This window comes from Talpa europaea (genome assembly GCF_964194135.1).
Source record: "Talpa europaea genome assembly, chromosome: 9".
Taxonomy (NCBI): Eukaryota; Metazoa; Chordata; class Mammalia; order Eulipotyphla; family Talpidae; genus Talpa; species Talpa europaea.
The window spans coordinates 42,182,524-42,199,714 of NC_140076.1; positions in this window are offsets into that span (position 1 = coordinate 42,182,524).

The window sequence follows — 17,191 nt, forward strand, 5'->3', positions numbered from 1 at the left end:
TATACTCATTCTGTTGTGGCTGTTCCATTTAAACTTATCTTGTTAAAGAAGTCTGTTTTTTTTTTTTTTTGCTCATTCACAACCTATAACTCTCTGGAGTTGTGTGGCCGCAACCATCTTTTCAAGGTTGATGGACTATCATTGCTTGTCTTATGAGACATTAACAAAGCTAAGTGTCAGAGTAACCATTATAGTCTCAAAAAGCTGACTCCTAAAAGCAAATTAGTCGCTCAGTACTTTCAGCTTGATGCATGGTCAACTTCTTTACTGTTTCAAATAGAAATGTTATAGCAGTTCAGAGCTAATGCCATATTCCAAAGGAAGAAACAGGACAGATTTTCTTTGTCATTAAGTAATAATGATCAAAGAAAGGCAATCAAAATTTTAAAAATAGCCAATGATATATTCATCAATTTCATTTCAGGGATTTTTAGGATGTGCTTTGTTAGAAACCTAATTTTTTAAAATAAGTCTCTAAAGACTATTGAATTCCTTTGACAATGGGTTTCTACAAGATAATGCCTTTTTTTGTGCATTTCCATTTTAAAGTTGGTTGAATTCTCATATTGGAAAGAAAAATTCTCCAGACTTACTTTAAAATCCTTGATGTGAAAAAAACAGTAAAATGAAAGCCAGTTTCATTGTGCTTTTGATGTTTGCATAGACCTGCTGGAAGTTGGCTGTTTTACCTAACGCTGTCAGTTTTTGCTTTACACATTTCAAACATAAAATGAAAGCCAGCCACCCTAAACAGCCCACCATGCTGGAAAAGCCCTGACTCCACACACAAAACTATAATTTCATTCTCTTTCTGGGTATTTGCTATACTAATAATCCAGCTGTGCTGCAATCTTAAATTTAGCCATGATGGGATGGCAGTGACACAGCTTGAAAGTCCTCCCGATGGTCAGATATTTTCCTGTTTATCAGCATGTAAATCTGAAGTATTTTTGTAACCTCGTTTGAATGTCCATTTTGAATTTTCAAAGCATAAAAGTGGCAAAGAAAATTTAAGAATTTTATTTCCTGTAATTTTTGTATCTTCAACTTGTAGTGAGGAATTCAATTGAATATTCATTCCAGAAAATTAAGACGAAAATTTAACAAATGCTTTCTTGTAGAGGCAATGTGTGAAATGTTTAGATTCACGAACAGCCTTCAGCTAGTTGTCTTCCTTGTGCTATCCTTTAAATGCTGTTGGTGCTCCCTGTCGCCTCTTAGCTTACCAGAGTTGTTCATTGGCTGGTAGTAATAAACTTTTGTAGAAACCACATTCCATGGTACATGATTGACAGCAAGTTGGAATCCAACTTGCCTCCCCTGGTGGAGCTTTTAGGCTCCTTGTAAGGAGCTAGGCTGCCCGTAGTGATTCCCCATGGTAAAATTCTTCAAAGAAACTGCCTAATGTAAATCATACTCTTATTCCAAGATTGGATTTAAAGTCTGGCCTATGGGCGTTTATAAATATGCTTTTCCTGTGTTAATTTTTTTCTACCTGTTGAGAAGTATTTATAAAGGACCTGCCAAACATCAGGGCTTATGCTGCATTCTGGTCCCTGGGACATGAAGACACTTCCCCCTGCCACTGGGAGTCGATGAGTGAAAGACTGGCCATCTCAGCCTAAATTGTGAAAAACAAAAAATGCCATTCAAACATTTGGTCCATTAGGAAAATTTGAACTGATTGTTGTCCTCAGGACCACATGTCCATTTTGAAAGTGTCGTGGCTAGGCTCCCAGTGAAAGTTTTTACGTTATTTCTTAGGAGAAATGCATTGCAGCTGATGTTATTTTACTGGGTTTTATGTTTTGTTTTCTGCAATCAAAATATTGACATGTGGAGCAGTGTAACATTTCCTCCCCACAAGACGTATTGTTGTGTAATAGAAGCGTTTGCAAAGACTTGGGCCATGTAGATGGGGATAATGAAATAGGTTGAGTTCTTTTTCTAAATACTGTGTTTTTTCAGGCTGGATGTAAATTAAAGTGGACTGTTGATTAAATTATTTGGTTCACATAAAAATTTTTACTTGACTGGTTAAGTTTTTCTTCTAAATTATTAACATTTACAAGTAACAGATTTCAGAGAGCTATTATAACACCAGTAATATGTAAGGATCTGGGTAGAGGACCACTTTAGTGTTCATACATTTAAAATTCAGAATTATTTGCACCTAGTATGATGCTTAACACATAGTAAACAAAATACTTGTTAATGAGAAACATTAATGAAACTTTAATAAATGTTTCATTGGTATGGAGTGAAAAGTTCAGGTCAGAATCAAAATTTCTCAAGAGGGGGGATCCTTGTTTTATGACTTTCTTTTTTCTTTATTTTTTTTTTCCTTTTGTATATTGCCAGCCCTGTCTAGCCCTTGGTTTCTTGCAGGAAATATTTAGATAAAATGGGCCATGCTACAGGTGACAACTAAATCAGATGGCTCAATACAAAGGTTTTAATTCTCATTCATGAAATGTCCGGTATGGCTAGCAGGCTTCTTTTCAGCAAGACCATCTGGGACACACAGCCCTCGTGTTGTTGGAGGGAGCGCAGGCTGGAGCTGGTGGTGGACATTAAGGGCCTGAATATTACTTTGTCCAGAAATTAGACACAGCTTCACTCTAACTATACAGGAGACAGAGAAAACACAGCTGTTTTGTGAACACTGATAGTTTGGCTACAGAACAATATTCTAGTCAAACGATCCCAGCATGGGATTTATTGTTGATTATTAAAGCTTCAAATATTCTTAATTGGAAGGAATTTAAGGCTTCTCTAACCTTTTCATAATATATTTTAGAACATTGGTTTTATAGTTGTAAAATAGAGTGCACAGAATGCTCACCTTTAAAAAAAAATCCTGTGAAAGGCTATGAACCATCTTATTTTTAGAGATTGAGATGTTCAGTGTGAATCCAAGGTCATATAACTAGTAAGTGATAAAGTGAGAACATTAAAAACACAGGATCATCTGATGCCTAAATTTCCAACATAATCCAGGCTGCTATTATAGAGCCTTTTGGTGTGACTTTTTAAATGAAATTATTCAATTCTTAACCTGTTATCTGCTACTGCATAATCTGCACAAAAGGTAATGATGGCTTGGTGCAGGGGCCAGGTCACCTTCGCTTTTGTCCTAGTCGGGGTTGGACCCCTCCACCATTCCAAGATCAGGGTGTTAAGTATCTAATTGAAATAACTAAGCAAATAATACTCTGAAAACACTGAGTAATCCCCAAATAGTTTTTGGTCACTCTGGTCTATGGTAGCGTGTGCGCCTTGTCCTTCTGCAACTACATAGTGGCCAGAAACACTGTTTTGTCCAAAGGTTGAGTAACCTACAAATGTTTCATCATGGAAAAGGTAAAAGTAGTGGCATTAAGTAACATGAATATTTTTACTCAATTTTAAAAGGAGAGTGGTTGCTACCAGGCAGCTGGAGATTTTCTAGTTTCTCTGCTGCAGCTGCATTTATTCAATAGATACTTAATTTGTCTGTTGAGACAGTTTCACTCCTGGTTACAGTGCTGCCATTCTAACACACTGATTAGGAAAACAGACTTCTGCATATTCCTAAAGCCTTAGACTGAAATCCTAGAACTGCTCTCATTCTGGTTCTTTGGATCGATCAACAATTCCATTTTATCTCAATCCAACTATATCTGATGTTTAGATAAGGTAGAAATATTCCTCCCCAGCTAGGGATGAGGTCAGGCACTGCTGGTTCTTCATCCTGACAAGAATCTGCAACTAGTCTTCTATTAACTCATAAATATAGTTAGTGCTTGATTGCAATATAATTTATTTCCTCTTGATACCTTTGAGTTTTCCTGTAATTCTCAGCCTAGAATTGTTGAAATGATTTTTGGTTTTCTATGAATAAAAAGTAATTCTCAGAGTCACCCAGGAGTGTTAACGCTTCTGTGAAATAGCTAATTAATTAAACTCAGCCTTTCCCCTTTATCAATTGCCTTTACTTTAAAAAGTAATTAATAGATTGTTTTGGGTAGTTCCATTCCTTTTTAAACAGAAAGTATTAAACTATACGGAAAATCCAGATCATTTGAGCTCAGTGAATTCACACTTTTCCAAAGAAATTGTTACTTGTTCTAGCTTTAATGCCCTCCCCCTCCCCATGGAAATCCATCAACAAGGAGTCACATAAATCCTGGGCTTATGTTAGTCCCAAAGGAAACAATTTAGATGTTAAACCATGGCAAACTTTAAGTGGAATATGAAAAATTCATCTTTGATACTTTATTTCGGTAGCATGATAGCTCATTTTTATCAAAGGCAAGGATTTGAGGAACAATTAATAAACGCCTTTAAAATTTGTAACTTGTCTAAACTAAGAAGTTTCCGATGTTGTAAAAGGGGGAGTTATTCCTAATCAGTTATTCCTAAAAGTGTGAAGTGAGGTGAGTAACCACCCTGGTCATAGCCATGGCTGAAAACCATCTCTAAGTAACCAGAACGCCAGAGCTTTGATTGTTGAACCCAAATCCACCACCATCCCCTTCCCAGGCCCCCTAAAAAAAACTTTCTTTAGTTTGTTCCTCAGATAGGATTTTTAAAAGAAAGAATCAAGTTGCAATCTATCTTATTATATAGCCAGTTCAATAACATGTTTTAGGGACAAAACAAAACCAAAATTGCCCCAAGGGCTTGATGTATTAGGGAAAGATTTGAGCTTAATCCAAAATTTGCATTTGCTTTTGTGGATTCTGTGTGAGAAACACAAAGAGAAGGCAGAAAACTGCCCCCAGCTAAACTGAGCTGGGTAAGAATACAGAAAACAGATCTCTCTAGAAGCTACTACTGCCTCAGTTTACCAGGTGTGTGAGAAGCATCTCCATCTTGTACTATGTAGTCATTGTGAGGTAATTGTGCACACTGGGAAACAGCAGCCTTTTGATTCCCCACTGATACACTGACTGCAAGATGGCCTCCCAAAATTCCATGCCAACTTTCCTTAGTCTACACATCTTTAACAAACTTATTTTGGGGAACAAAAATCTTTCAAGTTTTAAATGTCTGCTCAAAACACATGAGCCTATGTTCTGTGTCAGGTACACTCCAAGACTTAATAAGCATTTAACTTCTCCCAAGAGGCCTCTAAGCAGAAGCTATTTTATTTTATTTTATTTTATTCATTCATTTGTTTTTGGTGTTAAGCACTTAAAATATACTTTTTAAAAAATGTATATATATATCTATATCCGTTTTTTTTTTTTTTACATCATTGTTCATATTTGTACAATGTTTAATTTCTCCTCTCAGGTATAATCCCCATGAAGTTACCACCACCAAGTCACCCATGCACCATCACCATAGTTTCTTGTGCTCTTCCTTCCCCTCTTATGATCCCTCTCCCTCCACCTCTCCTGCTAAATATCTCTGATATATAGTTTGCTTGATATTTATTTTTGTTATTTTCCCTGATCCCTTATTTGGTTCCCCTATATTCCTCCTATAAGTGAAACCATCTGATATTTTTCTTTTTCCTTCTGACTTATTTCACGGAACATAATCCCTTTCCTAGGAGTGGAATTACTGGGTCATATGGTAGCTTCATTTTTAGTGGTTGAGGGTCCTCCACACAGCTTTTCATAGTGGTTGGACCATTTTGCATTCCCACAAGCAGTGTAAGAGTGTTCCTTTTTCTCCACACGCTTGTCAGCAATAATTGTTGGCAGTTGGTTTTTTTTTTAATGGGCCAGTCTTACTGGTGTAAGGTGGTATCTTATTGTGGTTTTGATTTGCATTTCCCTAATTATAAATGATGTTGAACATTTTTTCATATACCTGTTGACCATTTGCATTTCCTCTTTGGAGAAGTGTCTTTTTAGGCAGGAGCTATTATTATATTCACCTTCCAGATGAGAAACTAAAGCATGAAGAGGTAAAGAAAAATGCTTGGCATCACACAGTTAACACACAGTGGAACTTGGCGTTTGAACACAGGAATAACTAAAATTATTTCATGGGACATTCACCCCGTGACTGGATAAATATCATTTTCTTTAATACCTTCCTAGCTATTCTTAAATTTTTAATGTTTTCTCTGATTATATAAGCAAGCTATCACCTCTCTGCTCTCAGATTTAAACTAATGATCTTGTTTTTAATTCATTCAGCAAATGTTTATTGAGTACCTATAAGAATTGCAAAGCTAGATGTCTGGACTTTAGCATGGAAGGCAACATGGCCTGAGAAAACAAGTAAACAGTTTGAGGCAGTTAGACAGCCCCACAATAGAGGTCTTAGAATGCTCTGAAGAGCAAAGCAGGGGGCGCAGCTCTTAGTCTAGGGTCAAAGGGACAAGAGGATGCTTGAGCTAAATATTGAAGTATAGACATTCTAGGTAAAGGAAATAGAACAGGTGAAGGTCAGGGATGTGGAACTACAGGATTTCAAGAAACCACAAGAGGCTCTGCTCCACCAAGACCAATGGGAGGGTCAATTAGGGGCCAGGATACAAGGATCTCAAGCACAAGGGATCTTGCATTTACCCTGAAGACTTAGCACAAATGTTACACAAGAAGTCTGTCCCTTGTCTGCTGTCAAAACACCAGGAGCATTTCTCACTAAAGCATGTGTTGCAACTGTCTTAATTGTGCAAGATTCTGCCATAGCATTTATCACAATTCTAATTCCCAGATGGAAGCAATATGGAGAACTGCTGCAGGGAAAGCAAAATGGAGATGAGAACAGGTTGCAGAGATCCAAGTGAGAAGTGATTGAGAGGGGAGGGGTTTGGAGAGGGAATCAGATTGGATGTTGGGGTTAGTGAAGTAATTTAGGCTGATTTCTGGCTCAGGTAATGATGGATGATGGAATATAAGGAAGCATAGCTTTAGGGAATTGTGCAAGAGCTAACACAGCAAACCTGGGTTGCCTACATATTAGTCCCAAGAAAGTTCTGCCTTCAGGACTGGTCCATGTCTGACTTGTGGGAAATAATCTCTGAGCTCTTAGAATATTCTGTTTGTTGAGTGTTTTTATATGCCTGAGACCTTGGGCCATGCTCTACCAGTGTCATTTAGGGCAAGTGCCTGGTTTTGCCTTGTGGGACTGGCCTCTGAGCAACAAATGGAGCTCAGTGCTGCAGGCCCTCCCCCCACCCATGGTTCTGTGTGCACTTTTAGGACAACATGATCAAAAAAGGCCAAGAAGGATGCACTTCTCTTACATTTGAGGATGGGATGAATAGCCTGCACATGCGCAGGTAAGAATAATGCTGGGCAAACTATATGAGTGGTGGAAAAATTCTTACTGGCTGCTTAGCCAGGTCAAAATTCAGTAACCATTTTCTGTGGGGTCAAGTGTAAATGTTGAGTCTCACAGGTTGCTTCTGTGTTGTGACCTGCTCATCTCTGAAACCAATCAAGAAAATCTGGTCTTTCAATCTGGTCTTTCAAAAGGTTCAGGTGAGAATTTCTACAAACAGTCCCCAAGAGAGAATCATCCCACTAGTTCTGAGAAATGTAGAGAGAATGTTAATTTCAAGTGACTCATTTAACACAGAAGCAGCCTATTAAGTTGTCTATTTTGAAGCTCCAGTACATAAAATTTTCACACAGCTTCTAATGCAAGTTCAGCTCTGTTATGTCATGTGAAAAGCATTATTAAAAAGCAAAAAAAAAAAAAAAAAGAAAGAAAAGATTCTAAATGCACAAAGGATAATGGGCTCATCCTCCCACTACTGAACATTTAGAGTTTTGAGATCTTCTGTCCCTTTCTGCGCCCCCTTTCGGTTGGACAGTCATGCCCTGCGACACTTCCAAGGAAACTCTCCTTTCCCATCTACTGTTGGGGACGGTGCAAAGACACGTTGTTTAAAAGCTTTATGGGCTACATTCCAATCCTAGCCCTGTCATGGCCAAGCTGAGTTGTTCAACCTCTGAGCCTAGTTTTTCAACTTCAGTAAAACTTTCCAGCTCAAAGTCTTTGACGGAGACATGTGAGACACAGCCACTGCCTTCTGAGGGATCTTCTAGTTCAGTGTTGAGTCACGTCTCCATCCAGCTGTCCGTGTGCTGGTGTGGAGGGCGGGCACTAGTGTCGGAGAAAATAACATATGCAGAATTTAACAAATGCAGTTTTGGGCCTCCCTGGTGATGCAGGAGTAAGTCTCATCACTGTCAAGCTATCGGCAGCCCCTACAACATGAGTTCGATCCCTGGCCAGGGAGAACCCCACATGGCATGGCAGACCTCTCCTGCCTCACCCGCTGCTCCCCTTAGCAGTGTCTTTGGTCAGTCTGCCTGTTCTGCTCCCTGCTCTGGCTCTGGTGAATTCTCTAACCCTCCCACGCCTCTGACCTGTACCCCAGTTCTTGTATAAAATAAATAAAATCTTAAAAAAAAAAAAAGACCTAGGAGACCCATCGCAACAGAAGTGTAGCCTCCAGGTAATGTTACTATATGTGCTAGAAATGAACAAACTAAGGTTAGGCAGTGATCTCAAGTAATTTACCTCTCAACACAAAGCTTACAAAGCACAAACCCAGTACTTTCACGCTGACTGCTACAGACTTCTGACTTACTGATTCTACAAAAAAGGCAAACAGGTGAGCCAGGCATGACCCAGTCTTACTAGTGTCAGGTGACTTTTACTCTCTAAAGCCTTATTTCCCCCCAAGCAGAACTTAAGGGAAACTCAGCCCCTCTTTTTGTTTCAAAGAGAAAATCTACTCTCTTACGCAATGTTGAGCAATGTCATTCTCACCAAAGATGTCCATTTAGGGGAAAAGGAAGGCTGGAGGATTTGACTTTGCCCCTCACCCTATAACATCAGCAGCTCTGCAGGTGGGTCTGCAGGCCCCTTGGGCCTCGGCAGTGGCCAGAGGGGGCGAGGGAAGAGAGCTGCAGTGCCGCATATGCAGGCTGACATGGATACTCCACCCCCATGCGAATGACTGTGACTCTAAAATTATCACAAGAGGCTACCTCAGAATTTCCATAAAGAAGGGTCTTGCTTGGAGACCTCAATATAGCTGGAAGAAGGAGAGTTGTTTTAAAGCTGCATTTGTAAAGCAAGTACAGTTTTTATTGAGCTTGTGTGCTTATTTGGGGTGACAGTGGTAAAGGAGGACCATGATTATACAACAAAGCATCTGCGTGGAGGAAAATGAAGAGGAGGTAATGACTAAAGAGAGTTCAGTATTTCTCTGGGTGGGGGGGGGAGGGGGGAAGGCATGAAACCTCTAAAGACCATTCCAGCAGCAGAGGGAGAGGGAGAAGGGAGAGCATGCGGGTGGAGACAAACAGGAGCAGCGGGAAGCTCTGGTCCAGGTGCTGGAGATACACTACAGGGCAAAATACTCGCTTAGAAACTGCTGCAGGAGGCCTTGTTGCTCCAGCCAGATAGGATACTGACAAGCAGCTAAGAGAAAAGGCCTCACACCGTGGGGCTGAAGATCTGGCATCCCTTTGCTTTTTGTTCTTGGTCATAGAGAAAAATTTATCAGAAAGTATATTAGGCAATAAATTATATGTATCAGCATACTGTAAGTAAATGGCACAGAAAATTATCTGTTTAGAAATTAGTTGTTGGGCTGTTTGGCCCACTTGACAAAGGGAGGCAAGTTATTGAACATGCCTGACAAGCATTACAATACAACTATTATTTCAAGTCCTTCTTTTGCCTTCCCTTGAAGTTTCTTGGGAAAGTTCTTAAATGAAGCTATTTGTGTTAAGGAGTTTCTAGGTAGAGGAAGTTCTGATAGCTGAGTAGCAGCCCGCCCCTGGTGTGAAGGCCATGAGAATAAGAAAAGTTCTTTTTTTGCTTGGGCTTTTGCTGATGGGGATGTTCCAGAGGCTATCAATTGTCTTAGGTTATTGTTTAACTGAAACAATGAATTTTAGTGTAAGACTTAGTTTTTTATTAACCTTGAAGGTTGCCTTCTTGCTGAGAGCACGGAAAAGGAGATGCACTGATTGTTTCTGCTTTGTTTCTATGCACTTGATAATGTAATCTCAATGCTTGCAAAAACCGTATAAATAAAGAACCTGCTGAGCCTTTCCGGCAGAAGATACTAACACCTCACCAAATGTCCTGTCTCCTCATTCCCTTCCCCTCAGTCCCTAAGTTTCAGACCATTTGTTTTCGCGGAGGCCTTCTCATCCTTTCAGGAACCCCTGACACGACATTTTGCCGGAGGCTGGTCCCCGGCAAGAAACTTTTATTCTTTGGGCCTCCCTGGTGGTGCAAGGGGGTAAGCACCGCATCGTGAAGCAATCCACAGCAGCACGAGTTTGATCCCCAGCAGGCCAGGGAGCAACCCACATGGCGAAACAGACCGTTTCACCCACTGCGCCCCTCAGCAGTGTATTTCAGTCAGTCTGCCTGTTCTGTTCCCCACTCTGTCTCTGGTGAATCCTCTCACCCCCCCCACCCCGCCCCACCCCCACTTCTCTGGCCTGTATCCCAGCTCTTGCATGCATAAATAAATAAATCTTTAGAGCCTCCCTGGTGGGGCAGCGGTTGAGCGCTGGGTTGCGAGGCTGCCCACAGCCTCTGCAGCACCAGTTCAATCCCCGGCCGCTGGGCAAGGGTCCCACATGGCACAGCAGACCTCTCCTGCCGCCCGCTGCTCCCCTCAGCAGTGTATTTCAGTCAGTCTGACTGTTCTGTTCCCCGCTCTGGCTCTGGTGAATTCTCTCACCCTCCCGCGCTTCTGACTGTACCCAGTGCTTGTATAAATAAATATATAAATAAATCTTTAAAAAAAAAAAAAAAGAAGAGGAAAAGAAACTTACATTCTTTAATGTAATCACAAGAGGCTACCTCAGAATTTCCGTAAAGAAGGGTCTTGCTTGGGGAACTCAATCTAGCTGGAAGAAGGAGAGTTGTTTTAAAGCTGCATTTGTAAAGCAAGTACAGTTTTTATTGAGCTTGTGTGCTTATTTCAGGTCAATTTTCCCTTCTTCCCTAGGCCCATAGGTTGTTGCTACCTCCTTGCCCCTAGAAAAGGGACATTTTGAGTCTATGTGACATTCCCGGCCAAGAAGAAAAAAATAAGAAATAACTGGCTTATTAAGCCAAGAGGGTGCCAGGCCTGATTGCTTTTGTTTTTCTTATTGAGGTGACATTGGTTTATAGAATTGCATAAGTATCGGTTGTACAGCTTTATACATAGACATCTGTAGATACTACATTACGGCCTGATTTTTTTTAAAGATTTATTTATTTATGCATACAAGAACCGGGGTACAGGCCAGAGGCATGGAGACTGGGAGGATCCAACAGAGACAGAGTGGGGAGTAGAACATGCAGACTGTCTGAAATACACTGCTGAGGGGTGCAGCGGGCGAGTCAGGAGAGGTCTGCTGTGCCATGTGGATAGCTCCCTGGTCGGGGATCAAACTCGTGCTGCAGAGGCTGCAGACAGCTTCATAGGTTGCATCTTAACTCGTTGCGCCACCAGGGAGGTATGGCCTGATTCTTAAGGACAGGAGGCCTTACTCTGTGGTTTTGCGCTCTTTTTCTTCCACAGAGGCCAGTTCCATACCTGTCCTGACTCCTCAGTAGCAATTCAGTTTGTTTAAATACACACTTAGGGTTAGATACAGCATTTGGCCATGGAAAAGAACAATAAGAGAAAAGAAATACTCGAAACATGTGATTACCCCTGATTAATGGGGTGACAAGTATTTATTAATTTTCTTCTTGATGATTTTCTGTGTTTTCAAGAATCTTTTTTTTTTTTAACAAGGAAAGCATTCTTTGGAGAATAGAAAGAAATAACTGATGTTGCAAAAAAAAAAGGGGGGGGGTGAAGGAGGGAAGTGGGAGAGGGGAGAGAAAGAGCAAAAAAGAGAATGAATAAAGAACAAAAGAGAAGGAAAGAAAAAAGAGGAAGAGAAAAAAAGGAGAGAGAGAGAGAGAGAGAGAGAGAGAGAGAGAGAGAAACAGTCAACGCGAGTCCAGAAAAAATGCGAACAGAGTGCAAGGACATGGGAAATAAAGACCAAAACATAACGCAAAAAAACTCATCTCAGGACACCCCAGACCCTGGCAAGGCTTGCCCCGCCAGGCTTCGTGTCTGCGCCCGCACCTCGGCCCCGCCAGAGGGCGCCCTGGCCGCCGCGGCAGGTACCCGGGTGCTCCCGTGAGCAGCGGGAAGGCCGGAGCACAGGCTGGGGGCGGGGGCGCAGACAGGATCAGAGGCGCGTGCATCTCAGCCGCCCCGGCGCCCAGGGAGCACCGTCTGGCCCTCGGCGCAGAAGACCGAGCCGGCAGCCTCACCCCGGCCTGGGCGCGATACCAGTAGCCGCGGCGGCCCACGGGTGCAGGCCGGGCTGCCTCTCCCCGGAGAGCCCCTTCTCCTTGCCAGGCTTCCAGGCCCGCCCAAGGACAGTCCCGGGTCAGCTTTGCGCCCAGGGCGCACCCAAGAGAGTGCACATGGAAATCCCACTACCTCCCAAGACTGATTGCCTTTGCTTTTCTACTGACAAAAATAGGGACATTTTAGCTACGTAGGTAGGTAGACAGACAGACAGACAGACAGATAGCTATGGTAGTAAGTTGTGGGAAATCCTCATAATGTTTGTGTGTTAAAAAATCAATCTTCCTTCACAGTCCCGCTCCATAGATAACGACCAGTCATAGATTCTAAAATGCATGCATATATGAATATTGGGTGTATCTGTGTGTTTGTCCACCCATTATCCACCCCTCCCTCCTTGGTAGAATATTAACCAACATGTTAACACTGGTAAATCTTCGGTGGAAGGATTAGAATGATATTTGAATAGTCTGGAGAAGAGTTGTTACTATTTTAAAACCCGTCTACCCTTCAGGCTGTCCTCACTGCTGCATCAAGGACAGACTCTGGCTGTGGCTCTGAGTGTCCCCACCCTACCTGGAGAGATTTATCATTATCCTCATCTCCTGGTTTCCTTCACCAAGCAGCACTTTAGCGGCTGGAGTCACAACAGAACTGAAGTGTGTGTCTCCCGATTAATGTCTTAGAATGGACTTGGCTGCTGTGATCACTCACATAACTGGGCATTAAAATATCATATACTCTGGTCTAAATTAATTTCCAACAAAACAACGCGTTGAAAGTGGGTTTATCTACTCAAATGCTTAAAATGACAAACTTTTTTTAAACCTAGAATTGAAGCAGAAACTTTGATCAACAATCAACCTCCCATTTCATGAAAGCAATCAGAAAGGCAAGACATCACCCAGAATTTGAGAGTAATTTGAGTGAGGGCTCCCTTGATCTGTGCGCACAGGACATACCTCATCCTACTAACATGCCCAGCAGCCAGGCCTGCTGGGAAGTCACAAGGTAGCTCCCTGCATGGTGCAAGGGTGGGGGGTGGAGATTGGGGGGATAGGGGGGGCAGATAGTTTCTTTGGGAGCTGATTCTACTCTGTGTTAAAAAATCAATTATAGAGTATTAACAGAAACTGCAACCTTAAATATGGCTTTTTTTTTTTTTTTTTTTTCAGTTAACTGGTGTTAAAGTATTTCAGCCAGGGAAGAAAAAACTATTACTAGTTTTACCTTTTTCTGAAATCAAGAGATTTGACCCAGGTCCTAGATGTCTGGGGAAAAGGATGCATTAGCAGCCTCAGATTTCTTGATCTGCAATTTCCAAAGAATTGGGAAGTCCATTTCATTCCATCAGAATGGACTATAGAAAATTCACAAAACATTGATATTTCCCTGGGCTTCTGCCTTGACTCTTTTTCCTCATTATTCTTTGGGCAAGTCATCTGAAAGTTGAGTCTGCAGCTGCCACTTAAACGCACATTCCTGAACTTGTACTGTTAGCGGGCAGGCCGAGGGGTACCCCAGAACCTCCAGACTATCATGCTCTAAATAGGTTCTGCCATCAACCACATAAAGACAAAGCATATTCTTGGTGTGTAAGAACTTTAATAGGTTATTGTGCATAGAGAGAAAAGAAAGGATAATAGTTTCCCAATAAAACACTGACAGTTAACCACTCCCTCAAATGCCCAGCCAAACAGGGTTGGCCCAAAAGCTTGCCACACATTTCGAAGGCACCTTCCGGCAGGGAGCCATAGGAAAGGGGCAGAAGGTATCGGGTAAATATGGGAGGAAAGGAGCAAAATCAAAGTACAAATCAAGGTAGCGCCTTGTCTTATTGTCAGCCTCCCCAAGAGTCTCTTGCCAAAGTCTCTTTTCCAAGATTCTACATGTCTCCCTAGCAGGTCCCCCAAGTTCCTGGTGCCAGAACTGAAAGCCGAGAGGCAAGATTGCCCTTCTTCCTCACATGTCTCTCTTCTCCACGGGTCTCCTCCAAGTTTCCTCTTCCACGACTTTCTGCATGTCCTTCAGCTTCTCCTCCCTGCTCAGCTCCACCTCATTAGGTGGCACCAGGAACATGGAAACTCCCCTCAGTGGTGTATTTCTGTCAGTCTGCATGTTCTGCTCCCCACTCTGTCTCTGGTGAATCCTCTCACCCCTCCCACCACCAACCCCCCATCTCTGGCCTGTAGCCTAGTTCTTGTATGCATACATAAATAAATCTTTCAAAAAAAAAAAAGAAAGAAAAAGAAACTTCCTTTTGTATGGAGATTCCACTGTTACAGTACCTCCAGCCCTGACCTCTCTCCAGAGCTCCAGGCACATATTTGGTCTGTGACATGAACGTCATTGGCGGAACAGGCACCTTAAACTCAGCATGTCCCAAATCAAGGCTCTTTTCAGCAGCAGCAACAACCTCTGTCACCATCTGTGTTCCTTTCTCTATGTTGGCTGGCCACAGAGTCATTTACCAAATATCTCAAGCCAAAACCTTGATGCTATCTTAGATGCCATCCTCTTCTGTCCCACCTCCTCCCCACTGCTTAATGGTTAACAGGTCTGACCTCTTCTCCCTTCCCTGTCTTCTTTCCTCGTTTCTTTATTCCACCCCACTATCCAAGTCCAGGCCCTCAGCACCTCTCATCTGGATTGGGGAGCTGCTTTCCAACTGGTCATGGGTGACAGTACTCCTGCATCAGAGCCTGTCTACAGCTGTGAGGGAGAGCTCCATAAAGCAGAGCCCAGTTCCCATCTCTCCCCTGCTTAAATCTTATCTGATGGTTAAAAAAAAAAAAAAATCTTATCTGATGGTTCCGTGTTGCCAATAGGATGAAGTCCAAATTAGAGTCTCTCCTCTATCCCAGTGTGTTCCTGTGACACTCTCTGTCTTGCATCCTGGGGGAGAAACTACAGCTCACTCCCCAATTTATGTTCTCGCCTTCGTTAAGATTCAAAAAAGTAACAATTGTTTGGCTTATTTCCTAATCTTTCTCGATGTGGCCAGTTGACAAAGATCTGAACTCTAGAACGTAAAATAACTATCACGAGACAGTTTCCATTTTGGACTACGAAAACGAGGGGACTACGAAAACGAGGAGTGGCAAGCTGGAGCTGCTATGGAGCAGAACACAGGAATTTTTGGTGAAAAGTAAACTCCTAACTTGGTTAAGCCACTGTTATTCTGAGTTTGACCACAAGAGATCATCTAATAACTGTCTGCCACTGCTTACTGCAGATCGCTGGGTTTTGCAAAGTGCCTGTGAGTGGCAGCTGAAGGACAGAATGCCTTCCAGGCATTCTGGAAAGATGGCTTTATTACCAATTCTGCAGACCAAGCAAGCTCACTGGCAATGGATGTGGCATGAATTAGCCCCATGGGATAGCTCATCCTTCCTTGCAGGGATATTCTGCCTTTTCATCATTTCTGCACTTCCTTCTGCCTATCTTATCTTTCGCCCTCTCTCCATTCTCTGCCCAAGCTTATACTTATTGCTCAAGATCCAAATCCAGCGCTACCCCTGGCAGAGTAAATCCATCCTGCCTGCTGCTGGATCTAAGGTGCACTTTGATCGTTCTCATTAATTGTCCTTAGATGATTCATTCTTATTGATCTCCACACAGAGCCCTCTTCCTGCTTCCTCTTCCCACGCGCTCCAAGCACAGAATTATAAGGGACTGGTAATGTCTGTGCCTCCTCTACCTTCTTATTCATATCCTCAGGCTGGCACAGAGCACCGGCTAAGGAAATGTTTGTTGAGTTAGTGAATATTGATAATGGCCTCAAAGCCATTATCATACTCCTCTCTCAGACTGCGGGGCTAAGAGTATCGACCCCTATTAACACTGCCTGAGTGTGATTGGCTCTTCCATGAACCTGCTGGGGGCATCTGAGGCATATTATGTAACCACATTCGTTTCCATCTCAGTTAAGAGTTCAACACCACCTATGGGGCCAACCAGGAGATGGAAGGACACAGTCCTGATGGAGCTCGGTATCAAACTCAGTAAGCATCAGCCATTCTCACTCTGTTGTTAATCTCCTGCATGTGCTTCTCTTTTCTACTTTTTCTGTCCACTCTCTGTACTTTGCTTTTCAATAACATTTCAACGCAGCACATATTTTCTGAGCCCCGGCACTGTGATTACACTTATGCAGTCACTATTTTAGGGGACTAGATAGGTGAACCCTGAGCTCCAGCAAATCGTGGCATATGAATGACAGATGTTCTCAGTAGTTTTCATTGAAACACAAGGTAGAGGCGGTCACGGTCACAGTGGACAGGGGGCGGGGAATGGTCAGAAAATGATTTACAGGGTGGTGATCCTGGAGGGGGCTCTGAAAAGGCCGCCGGAGGGAGAGGAGCCGTCGGGGCAGAGCATAGCATGTAGGAAGGCATGAAGATGTCCAACACACCCCACAGCTCAGGGAGCCGCCAGAGGTTCAGGAAAGCCAGACCTGTCGATTCTCGCACTGCAGCATGCATCGAATGCTCTGGAAGACTTGGTAGAATGCAGATGGCCGGGTCTTTACCCAGAGTTTCTGATTCATTAAATCTGGAGTTGGGCCTGAGACTCTGAATTTTTAACATGCTCCCAGGTGGCGCTCATGCTGATGGTGAGGGACCACACTCACCACCCTAGGCTAGAGCAGGGGGTGCTGGAGTCAGGAGATGGAAGAGGAGGAGGTGGAAAATAAAGTGGGACTGCACAAGCGAGCTCAGGAGTTTAGATTTTATAGATAAAACAATGACAACAGAAACTGTGGACATATCTAAGAAGAACACACACTCAGAGCCATGTGGCCAGAGTGGATCTAAGTGCATAGGACTTGCGAAGGGAAAAAAGTGAGGCGTTAAATGGAGGTGAATGTGGGCCAGCTGTTACCAGCTGGGTGCAAAG